Here is a 12,370-nt window from a genome sequence, read left to right as displayed (position 1 = left end):
AGGAAGCCCCATTACATAGCAAGATTGATTAAATCACTGACCACTGAAGATTAAGTCAGCCTCAAGCCCTGCTGTATCTCCCAGAGATAAGGGTTGGACCAAAAATTCCAACCCTCTCTAATCTTATGATTGGTTCCTCTGGCAACCAGTCCAACATCTTTCAGGAGTCACCTCTTTAACATAAACTCAGGTGTGGTTGAAAGGGACTTGCTATGAAGACCTCCTCTCACCCCTACCACTCTGGAATTTCCAAAGGTTTTAGAAGCTCTGTGCCAAGAAAAGGAGGAAGACCAAATACATATTTCTTATTTACATCACAGTTTTGATGCCAAAATCTGAGCCTCTCTGCGCTGGTGCCAAATTGAATCTTGGAGACAAGAGTTTTGGGTGACATAGAAAAGAATAGCTTTATTGCTTTGCCATCACCAACTTGATGAGCAAGGTCCAGGAAATGGTGAAGGACAGGGAAGCCTGGCATGCTGCAATCCCTGGGGTCTCAAACAGTCAGACATGACTGAGCAACTGAAAAACAACAATTGCTTTGCCAGGCAAAGAGGGACACAGCGGGCTTGTGCCCCTCAAAGGTGTGTGCAGGGCCTACACTCATTTTTTTTCTTGAAAAAAATAATATTATTGAAAGATAGTTGACTTTCAATGTTTTGTGTGCACAGCAAGGTAAGCACTCATTTAATCTGGCCTCCGGCAGTTTCCTCCTAATGAGCTTCTCTGGGTCCTTAAATCTGGCCTCAGGTGGTCTCTTGATGAGGTTCTCCAGGTTATCAAACTATGATCTTCTTTGGAGTGAAGAACACTATTATCTTCCACTTGTTGGGGGTTTCAGTTCTGGAGGCTTCTCAGCTTGCACTAGTGGTAAAGAACCTGCCTCCCAAAGCAGGAGATATAAGAGACGTGAGTTTGATCCCTGGGTCAGGAAGATCCCCTGGAGGAGGGCATGGCGACCCACTCCAGTATTCTCACCTGGAGAATCCCATGGACAGAGAAGCCTGGCAGGCTACAGTCCATAAGGTCGCAAAGAGTCAGACACAACTGAAGCGACTTAGTACACACACACAAACCATGGGAAAGTGGCTACTAAATATATGAAGGAACTGATAGAAGATAAGGGTTATTCTTGTAAGATCTATCTATGGGTGGTACTAGTGGTAAAGAGCCCGCCTGCCAATGCAGGAGACAAAAGAGACATGGGTTTAATCCTTGGGTCAGGAAGATCCCCTGGCCGAGGAAATGGCAACCTATTCCAGTATTCTTGCTTGGAGAATCCCGTGGACAGTGGAGACTGGAGAGCTATTATCCATAGGGTCCCAAAGAGTCAGACATGACTGAAGTATAGCATGTATACTTATCTTTTTGTCCACTCTTCATCTCCAGTGATAAGAGACCCTCCTTCCTTCCAGGTACTGAGGGAAACATCTTTGCAAGGGAACTTGATGCCCCGCCTTTAGGTAGATAAAGGAAGGATAAAGACCTCTTCCTGCATCAGTCAATTACCCATTACCTTCAGGTCAAAATAATCCTTATGCCAAAACAGTATATTTTGGGGTGGCATATTTCAAATCCTAAAAGATGCTGCTGTTAAAGTGCTGCACTCAATATGCCAGCAAATATGGAAAATTCAGCAGTGGCCACAGGACTGGAAAAGACCAGTTTTCATTCCAATCCCAAAGAAAGACAATGCCAATGAATGTTCAAGCTACTGCACAAGTGCACGCATCTCACACACTAGCAAAGTAATGCTCAAAATTCTCCAAGCAAGGCTTCAATAGTACATGAACTGAGAAATTCCAGATGTTCAAGCTGGTTTTAGCAAAGGTAGAGGAACCAGAGATCAAATTGCCAATATCCGTTCAATCATCAAAAAAGCAAGAGAGTTCCAGAAAAACATCTATTTCTGCTTTATTGACTATGCCAAAGCCTTTGACAGTGTGGATCACAATAAACTGTGGAAAATTCTTCAAGAGACAGGAATACCAGACCACCTTACCTGCCTCCTGAGAAATCTGTATGCAGGTCAAGAAGCAAGTTAGAACCACACATGGAACAACGGACTGGTTCCAAATTGGAAAAGGAGTACACCGAGGTTGTATATTGTCACCCTGCTTATTTAACTTATATGCAGAGAACATTATGCAAAATGCCAAGCTGGATGAAGCACAAGCTGGAGTCAAAATTGCCAGGAGAAATGTCAATAACCTCAGATATGCAGATGACACCACCCTTATGGCAGAAAGCAAAGAGGAACTAAAGAGCCTTTTGATGAAGGTGAAAGAGGAGAGTGAAAAAGCTGACTTAAAACTCAACATTCAAAAAATGAAGATCATGGCATCTGGTCCCATCACTTCATGGCAAATAGGTGGGGAAGCAATGGAAACAGTGACAGACTTTATTTTGGGGGGCTCCAAAATCACCGCAGATGGTGACTGTAGTCATGAAATTAAAAGATGCTTGCTCCTTGGAAGAAAAGGTATGACCAACCTAGACGGCGTATTAAAAAGCAGAGGCATTACTTTGGGGTCGCAAAGAGCATGACTGAGCAATTGAGCGACAACATCCCAGTCCCTTGATGTGCCACAGCCTTAATTTGTGCTAAGGCACTAACAGCTTTACCCGCCGTTCTTTTGAGTGATCGGTGAAATGATAACATAGTCAAAGGGTAAATAATGTCTTAGAGTATGACTGTAACTGAGCACAGCCCTGTGGGGGGCCTCCTGGGCACAAAAACCCTTTCTGTGTCCCACCCCTCACCCTCTCCCCCTTGTTTTTTACTTTTAGGATAAAGGCTTTAGGCTCCTAGATATCCCTGAGTTCCAGGAAGATTCAAACAGTTGCTTATCAGGGCAGTAAGGGAATGCAGAAACAAAGGAGGAACAGTCGAGAAGCTTTAGTGCGGTGATTAAAGCAGGATCCTGGTTCCTCCCCAAGGAACATACATAACACTATCTTTGAATTCTTCTGCATGGACTAAGGCCCCCACCGATGTGGATGATGAATAACTTCAGGTAGACCACAAGATTCCTGGAGCATCACCCTGTGGCCTCACCAGCAACCAATCAGGAGAAAGTCACCCACCCTGCAGTTCAGTTCAGTTGCACAGGGTGTCCGACTCTGAGACCCCACGGACTGCGGCACACCAGGCTTCCCTGTCCATCATCAACTCCCGGAGCTTGAAATACTTGGTATAATTCTTGGTATAAATACTAGGCATAAATCATGCAGGAAACGCAGGTTTGATTCCTGGGTCAGGAAGATTCTCTGGAGAAGGAAATGGCTACCCACTACAGTATTCTTGACTAGAAAATCCCATGGACAGAGGAGCCTGATAGGCTATGTCCATGGGGTTGCAAAGAGTTGGACATGACTTAGCGACTAAACAACAACAACAAAATTTACAATAGAATGAAAACTTGAAATACTTGGTATAAATCTAGCAAAATATATGCAAGCTTGGTATGCTGAAATCAACATGATGAGAAAAACTAAAGAAGACCTAAATAAATGTTGATGGATTAGAAACATCAATATTGTTAAATGACCAATCCTTCCCAGCCTAATCTATAGATTTAAGGCAATTCCAATAAAAATTCCAGCATGTTCTTTCATAGAAATCAACAAGATGATTCTAAAATAAGTATAGAAATACAAAGGACCTTGAATATCCAAAACAGCTTTGAAAAAAAAAGAACTTAGCCACCTTTATTTCAAGATTTACTATAAAGCTACAATATTCAAGAGAGTATAGTATTGACTAAAGGACTGATACACGTCAGTGGAATTGTTAAAGTAATTAAACAAAGATTTGAGGCAGATTGAGGTAGCTCTAGGCAAACCAAAACCTAATCCAGAGTAAATTCCTGTAAGTGCCTCAAGGTTAAGAATTGAAACTAAAGAACAACCAATCACAAACAGCCAAATAAGGCAACTGCTTAAGTTATAACACATCAAATAATTTCCTTGCTTTGCTTTCATGTATGCTCTACAAAAGCTTTTGGGCATAGCTCCTGCTTGCCGAGAGCTCCTAACCCCTTGGGTTGGTGCTGCCGAATCTGAATGGATGTTTGCCCACATAAACTCTTCCAAATTTTACTGTACTTTAGTTTATCTTATAACAGGTTAGAATTGAGAATAAAAAGGTAAGCTCACACATATATGGTCAACTGAATTTTGATTAAGGTGTCAGGTTAACTCAATGGACAAATAATATTCTTTTCAACAAATTATACTGGAACAATTGGACATTCATTTAAAAACAAAACAAAAAAAAAGAACCTCAACCCATAAATCATACCATATTTAAAAATTAACTCAAAATGGACCATAGATAGAAATGTAAACCTAAACTATAAATCTTCTAAAAAACAGTAAAAAAATCTTTGTGAACATAGGTCAGGCAAAGCTTTCTTAGATATTATACCAAAAGCACAATCCATAAGGAAAAAATCAATAAACTATATTTCATAAATGTTTTTAGGGTTTTGCTTTTCAAACACTATTAAACAGATGAAAAGGCAAGCCTCAGCCTGAGAGAAAATATTTGCAATATACATATTTGTTATAGGACTAGTATCCAGAATGTATGAAGAATTCCCAAAAGTCACTAACAGGAAGGGGAATTTCTGTCTGAGGGGCATGAAGAGGTTGGCAAACACTTTCCCTAAAAAACAAATATAAAACTGGACACATAAAAAACAAAAACAAAACAAAATAACCTTTGCAGTGGTTCGGCGATTAGCCAAAGGCAAACAACAAATTGAGAATGATATATTCATGAAAAAAATGCTACAACTTTGAGCAGTAACAGTAGAAATTTGCAATCTTTTCACTTGGGGCTGCACCCATTGCCCCCTAGCTTGATCATTGACAGTGATAGTGTTACCAGGGTGTGGATAGCATGAAAATCAGAAGTATATTCACAAAAGGGGATTCTCTTGAACTGAAGTAGGCAAAAACAAACCAGCATCGCTGCTAATAAAAGTAGGTAACAAATTGGAAAATCTGGGGGTACTCTTTTGCCCCCTTCTGATGCCTATGTCAGAAGCTTTCTCTATCTTCTTTATACTTTAATAAAACTTTATTACACACACACACAAAAAGTAGTATTACATCAATAATACTGAGAGTGGTAACTGCATTGTGGTTACATAGAAAAAAAAAAAAAACAAATTGGAAAATCTGCAGTTTTGCTAGCCTGGGTCAGAGAGCAGCACACCAGCAAGACACTTACTGGGGAGATCCTGGAAATCGGACAGCTATAGAAGGGCTAGGTCAGCTCTCCACGCAAGCCTGGCTGGCGGGAAAGTAAGCACATTCACAGAGATCTACAAGAGCCCTAGCGGAAAGTGAAGACCAAGGCAGTCTTGAGAACTAGATGAACTCTGAATAAACTCCCCAATCCAGACACAGATCAACTGGCAGAGTGGAAATCCTATGGGTTCAAGGTGTTTGCACACATCCTCATATAAATGGAATCAGGCACTATTTGTCCTTTTGCAACTGATTCATCTCACTTAATTTCTTTTAGAAAGCATAAAATTAAATAAAGCAATAATACAACATTGTATCATCAAGTTCATAACGTATGTAAATTACAAATAAAACTAGCAACATGCAAGAGGAGAGAAGCAATGGAGCTATATTGGAGGAAGTCGCCATATTTAAGCAGAATTAAGTCAGTATAAAAGTAGACTGTGATAAGTTAGAATCTTAATCCTTAAGAAACTACAAGAAAATAACATTAAAAATGTAGTTAAAACAATCAACAGGGGAATGATGAGAGTACATTAAAAATATTTGTTTAACATAAATAAAGGGAACAGAGGAACAAAAAGGACATAAGAAAATAAATAGCAAAATGGACTGCCATAAATAAAATCCTGTCAATACTTACATTAAATATTAATGGTCTAAACATTCCAGTAAAAAGATGTAGACTGTCAGAACATCTAATAAAGCAAGATCCAATTGTACACTGTCTACAAGAGGCACATTTAAAAATTTTCTATTTATTTATTTTGGCTGTGCTGGATCTTCGTTGCTGCACACCAGCTTTCTTTAGTTGCCATGAATGGGGGCTGTTCTCTGGTTGTGGCGCTCAGGCTTTCTCACTGCAGTGGATTCTCTTGTTGCAGAGTATGGGCTCCAGAGTGTGGCAGTAGTTGTGGCATATGGCTTTAGTTGTCTTTTGGCATGTGGAATCTTCCTGGATCAGGGATCAAAACCATGTCCCCTGCATTGGCAGATGTATTCCTAACCACTGGACCACCAGGGAAGTCCAGGAGTCACATTACATTCAAAAAAATATAAATAAACTGAGTGTAAAAGAATGGAAAAACATATATCATGTAAAAAGTATTATTAATGACATTAATATCAGGCAAAATTAGACTTTAAAACAAGAAACACTACTGCAAACAGAGAGATACTCCATAATGATAAAAGAATCAATGCATCAAGAAAATAAAACAATTATAAACAAATAAGCAGTTAATAACAGAGCCCCAATACTTGTGAACCAAAAACTGACAGAAATAAAAGGAGACATAGACAGTTCAACAACTATAGTAGGGGATTTCAATTCGCCTCTCTTGGTAACTGATGAACAAATAATCAGAAAGTCAGTAAGGATACAGAAGACGTGAACAATGGTCTCAAGCAATTTGACCTAACTTTGATAGAAAATCCAAACCAATAGCAGTAGAATACACATTGTTTCCAAGCAAACATGTAACATTCTCTAGTCTCTAAGACTCTATAAATTTTAGTCCAGGAAAGAAGACTTAAGAAACAACACAATTTTTACCAGAGATGTATTGCACCCACAGGCATTAATTTCTGCAAAAATCCCCCAGTCAATAATATGTTAAAAAGATTGAGGTCACACAAGGTATGTTCTTCATACACAACAGAATTAAATTAGAAATCAAAAAGAGCAGAAAATTGAGAAGCCTCCAAGTATTTGGAAATTAAAGAAGATAGTTCTTTTTTTAGAAACATTTTATGATTACTATTTATTTTTGGTCATGTTAGGTCTTTGTTGCTGTGCGTTGGTTTTCTCTAGTTGCAGCAAGCAGGGGCTACTCTTCGTTGTGGTGCACAGCCTTCTCACTGCAGTGACTTCTCTTGCTTCAGAGCGCAGGCTCTAGGTACATGGGCCTCGGTAGTTGTAGCCCTCAGGCTCGATAGTTTCGGCATGCAGGCTCGGTAGTAGTGGCACATGGGGTCAGTAGTTGTGGCACAAGGGATAAGTTGTTCTGAGGCATGTGGAAATTTCCCAGACCAGGGATTAAAGCTGTGTCCTCTGTATTGGCAGGTGGATTCCTATCCACTGTAACAAAAGGGAAGTCCTAAACAAGACACTTCTTAAAAAAAAAAAAAAAAAGTGGAATAAATTGAATGAAAATTCAAACACAATATATCTATATTTATTGCATGTCATTGAATCAAAGTTAAAGAATAATTTATAGCTTTAAATGCTTAGGTTAGAATAGGAGAAAAATATTAATAATAAGTTTTTGCTTCAAAGAGATCGAAAAAGAAAAGTAATGTTATACAATGTATTAATAGAAAAAAGAATAAAAACTGTATGATCATTTCAATGATGTGGATAAGCCATCTGATAAAATCCAACACCCTTTCAAGATGAAAACACTCAGAAAACTATGAATAGAAGGGAACTTCCTTAATCTGATAAACGGCATCTATGAAAAACCCATATTTAGTGGTAAAAGACTGAAAGCTCTCCCCCTAAGATCAGGAACAAGACAAAGATGTTAAATTTTACCATTTCTATTCAAGCACTGTACTAGAGATAATAGCCAGGATAATTACAAAAGTAAAGGGTGGAGGGAGAGGAAGAGGATTCTTTTGGAAATGAAGAAAGTAAAACTATTTCTATTTTCAGATAACATGATCTTGTATATAGAAAATCCTATGGAAGCCACAGAAAAACCTATTTAAAATAATAAATGAATTCAGAAAAATTTCTTTGAACAAAATTCAAGTTAATTCAATAGCAATGACCAATCCAAAAGTGAAACTAAGAAAGCAATTCCATTTACAATAGCATAAAAAGAATAACTTGCAAATAAATTTAAAGAAAAGTACAAGACTCACACACGGAAATCTATAAAACATCAGTGAAAGAAATTAAAGAAGACCTTTATATGTTTATGGAAAGATATCTCATGTTCATGGATTGGATGAGGACAATACTCTTAAGATGGCAATACTCCCCAAATTGGTCTACAGATTTAGTGGAATCACAATCAAAATCCCAGCTGTGTTTTTTGCAGAAATTGAAAAGCTGATTCTAAAACTCATATGGAAATGCAAGTGACTCAGAATAGTCAAAACAATCTTGAAAAAGAAGAACGAAGTTGGAGGAATCACACTTTCTGATATTAAAACACTTAAAACAAAGCTACAGTAATCAGGACTGTTTAGTATGACATAAGAATAGACATATAGATCAATGGAATAGAATTTGGAGTCCAGAAGTAAACCCTGACATTTATGGTCAACTGATTTTCAGCAAGGATGCCTAGGCATTCAGTGTGGAAAAAATAATCTTTAAAAAAAATGATACTAGGATATTGGATAACTACATGTGAAAGAAAAAAGTAAACCCCTTCCTTATACATTACAAAAAAGTTACCTCCATATGGATTATATTCCTAGCATAAGAGTTTAAAATCTAAAACTTTTAGAAAAAAACATGGGCATAAACTTTCATGATCTTGGATTAGGCAAAGCCTTCTAAGATGCAACAGCAAAAGGATAAGCAACGAAAGAAACAAGTAAATTGTACTTCATCAAATTTTAAAACTTTGGGGTTCAAAGGATACTGTCAAGTAAGTGAAATAATAACTGAGAGAAATTTTTTGCAAATCATGTATCTGCTAAGGCACAATGTATCCAGAATACATAAAGAGCTCTTACAATTCAACAATAGGAAGACAAACAATCCAATTAAAAATTTGGCAAAACGTTGAAGAGATATTTCATCAAAGAAATAAAACATGTACCTAATACACAATCAAGCATTTCCACTTCTAGTTATCTACCCAAGTGAAATGAAAACATATGTTTACCACACAAAAACTTGTTTATGGGGAGTTTCCTGGTGATCCAGTGGTTAAGATTCCATGCTTCCAATGCAGGGGATGTGGATTTGATCCCTAGTCAAGAAACTAAGGTCCTGCGTGCTGCATGGTGTGGCAAAAAACAATAACAGCAACAAAAACTTGCTTATGAACATACATGGTAACATTATTCATAATAATCTAAAACTGGTAAAAATACAAATGCTCATCAACTGGTAGATGAATAAACAAAATGTGATATAGCCTTATAATGCATTCAGTTCAGTTCAGATCAGTCGCTCAGTTGTGTCTGACTCTTTGCGACACCATGAACCACAGCACGCCAGGCCTCCCTGTCCATCACCAACTCCCGGAGTTTACCCAAACTCATGTCCATTGAGTCGGTGATGCCATTCAACCATCTCATCTTCTGTCATCCCCTTCTCCTCCTGCCCCCAATCCCTCCCAGCATCAGGGTCTTTTCAAATGAGTCAGCTCTTCGCATCAGGTAGCCAAAGTATTGGAGTTTCAGCTTCAACATCAGTCCTTCCAGTGAACACCCAGGACTGATCTCCTTTAGGATGGACTGGTTGGATCTTCTTGCAGTCCAAAGGACTCACAAGAGTCTTCTCCAACACCACAGTTCAAAAGCATCAATTCTTTGGCGCTCAGCTTTCTTCACAGTCCAACTCTCACATCCATACATGACCACTGGAAAAACCATAGCCTTGACTAGACGGACTTTGTTGGCAAAGTAATGTCTCTGCTTTTTAATATGCTATCTAGGTTGGTCATAACTTTGCTTCTAAGGAGTAAGCGTCTTTGAATTTCATGGCTGCAATCACCATCTGCGGTGATTTTGGAGCCCAGAAAAATAAAGTCAGCCACTGTTTCCACTTTTTCCCCACCTATTTGCCATGAAGTGATGGGACTGGATGCCATGATCTTAGTTTTCTGAACGTTGAACTTTAAGCCAACTTTTTCACTCTCCTCTTTTACTTTCATCAAGAGGCTCTTTAGTTCTTCTTCGCTTTCTGCCATAAAAGGGTGGTGTCATCTGCATATCTGAGGTTATTGATATATCTCCCAACAATCTTGATTCCAGCTTGTGCTTCCTCCAGCCCAGCATTTCTCATGATGTACTCTGCATATAAGTTAAATAAGCAGGGTGACAATATACAGCCTTGCTGCTGCTAAGTCGCTTTAGTCGTGTCCAATTCTGTGCAACCCCATAAACGGCAGCCCACCAGGCTCCCCCATCCCTGGGATTCTACAGGCAAGAATACTGGAGTGGGTTGCCATTTCCTCCTCCAATGCATGAAATTGAAAAGTGAAAGTGAAGTTGCTCAGTTGTGTCTGACTCGTAGCGACCCCATGGACTGCAGCCTACCAGGCTCCTCCATCCGTGGGATTTTCCAGGCAAGCGTCCTGGAGTGGGGTGCCATTGCCTTCTCCGTATACAGCCTTGACGTACTCCTTTTCCTATTTGGAACCAGTCTGTTGGTCCATGTCCAGTTCTAACTGTTGCTTCCTGACCTGCATACAGGTTTCTCAAGAGACAGGTCAGGTGGTCTGGTATTCCCATCTCTTGAAGAATTTTCCACAATTTATTGTGATCCACACAGTTAAAGGTTTTGGCATAGTCAATAAAGCAGAAATAGATGTTTTTCTGAAACTCTCTTGCTTTTTCGATGATCCAGGGGATGTTGGCAATTTGATCTCTGGTTCCTCTGCCTTTTCTAAAACCAGCTGGAACATCTGGAAGTTCATGGTTCACGTATTACTGAAGCCCAGCCTGGAGAATTTTGAGCATTATTTTACTAGTGTGTGAGATGAGTGCAACTGTGCGGTAGTTTGAGCATTCTTTGGCATTGTCTTTCTTTGGGATTGGAATGAAAACTGACCTTTTCCAGTCCTGTGACCACTGCTGAGTTTTCCAAATTTGCTGGCATATTGAGTGCAGCACTTTCACAACATCCTCTTTTAGGATTTGAAATAGCTCAACTGGAATTCCATCACCTTTATTCGTAGTGATGCTTCCTAAGGCCCACTTGACTTCACATTCCAGGATGTCTGGCTCTAGGTGAGTGTGAGTGATCACACCATCGTGATTATCTGGGTCGTGAAGATCCTTTTTGTATAGTTCTTCTGTGTATTCTTGCCACCTCTTCTTAATATCTTCTGCTTCTGTTAGGTCCATACTGTTTCTGTCCTTTATTGAGCCCATCTTTGCATGAAATGTTCCCTTGGTATCTCTAATTTTCTTGAAGAGATCTCTAGTCTTTACCATTCTATTGTTTTCTTCTATTTCTTTGCATTGATCGCTGAGGAAGGCTTTCTTATCTTGCCTTGCTATTCTTTGGAACTCTGTATTCAAATGGATTACTATATATAATGCATTAATGCATTACTATATATCAATAGAAAATAAGCAAACAATTGGTAAATGCTATAACATTAAAGAATCTCAAATACATTATGCTAAATGGAGAAAAATAGAAACAAAATATTACTTACATATTGATCATTTCATTTGTGCAAAATTCAAATAATGCAACTCTATAAAGATATAAAACAGATCACCAGTTGTCTTGGGGTGGGAGCAGAGACTGAGGACAAATGGGCACAAGGGAATTTTTGAAGTGATGAAAAATTTCTAAAACTATATGGTAGTGATAGTAGTACAGGTTTATTTTCTTTCTTTTTTTCTTCTTCTTCTTCTTTTTTTTTGGTTGTACAAGTTAAAATGAGTGAGTTTGATGGCATGTAAATGAAAAATTCTTGATTAAAAGCCCCAAATCACACAACTTTAAAAATGTGGAAAATATTTTAATAGAAACCTCATCAAAGAAGATATGTCAATGACAGTAAGCACAGTTTAAATGCTCAGTATCATCATTAAGAATATGAAAATTTAAAACTACAATGCGATGCCATTACATACCTGTTGGAATAGCTAAAAGAAAAATGGAGAGACTGAAGAGTACTTGGAATTTTTATATGTTACTGGGTGAAACTGTAAAACAGTGCAAGCATATCGTTGGCTGCACTTGGTGCAGCACTTGGAACATAATTTGGCAGTTTCTCGTAAGGTAAAACATACACTTGCCCTATGCCCCAGCAATCTGACTCCTATTTACTCATGAGAAGTGAAAATATACATCTACCCCTTAAAATCTGTATACTAATATTTATACCAGAGTTGAAAAGAAAGTTGAGAATTTGGGAAGTTGAAGGTGGCTGGAATATGCAGAGTACTGGAATAAGAAACCTTT

The sequence above is a fragment of the Cervus canadensis genome, chromosome 17, assembly GCF_019320065.1.
Source record: "Cervus canadensis isolate Bull #8, Minnesota chromosome 17, ASM1932006v1, whole genome shotgun sequence".
Taxonomy (NCBI): Eukaryota; Metazoa; Chordata; class Mammalia; order Artiodactyla; family Cervidae; genus Cervus; species Cervus canadensis.
This window is presented reverse-complemented; position numbering follows the sequence as displayed.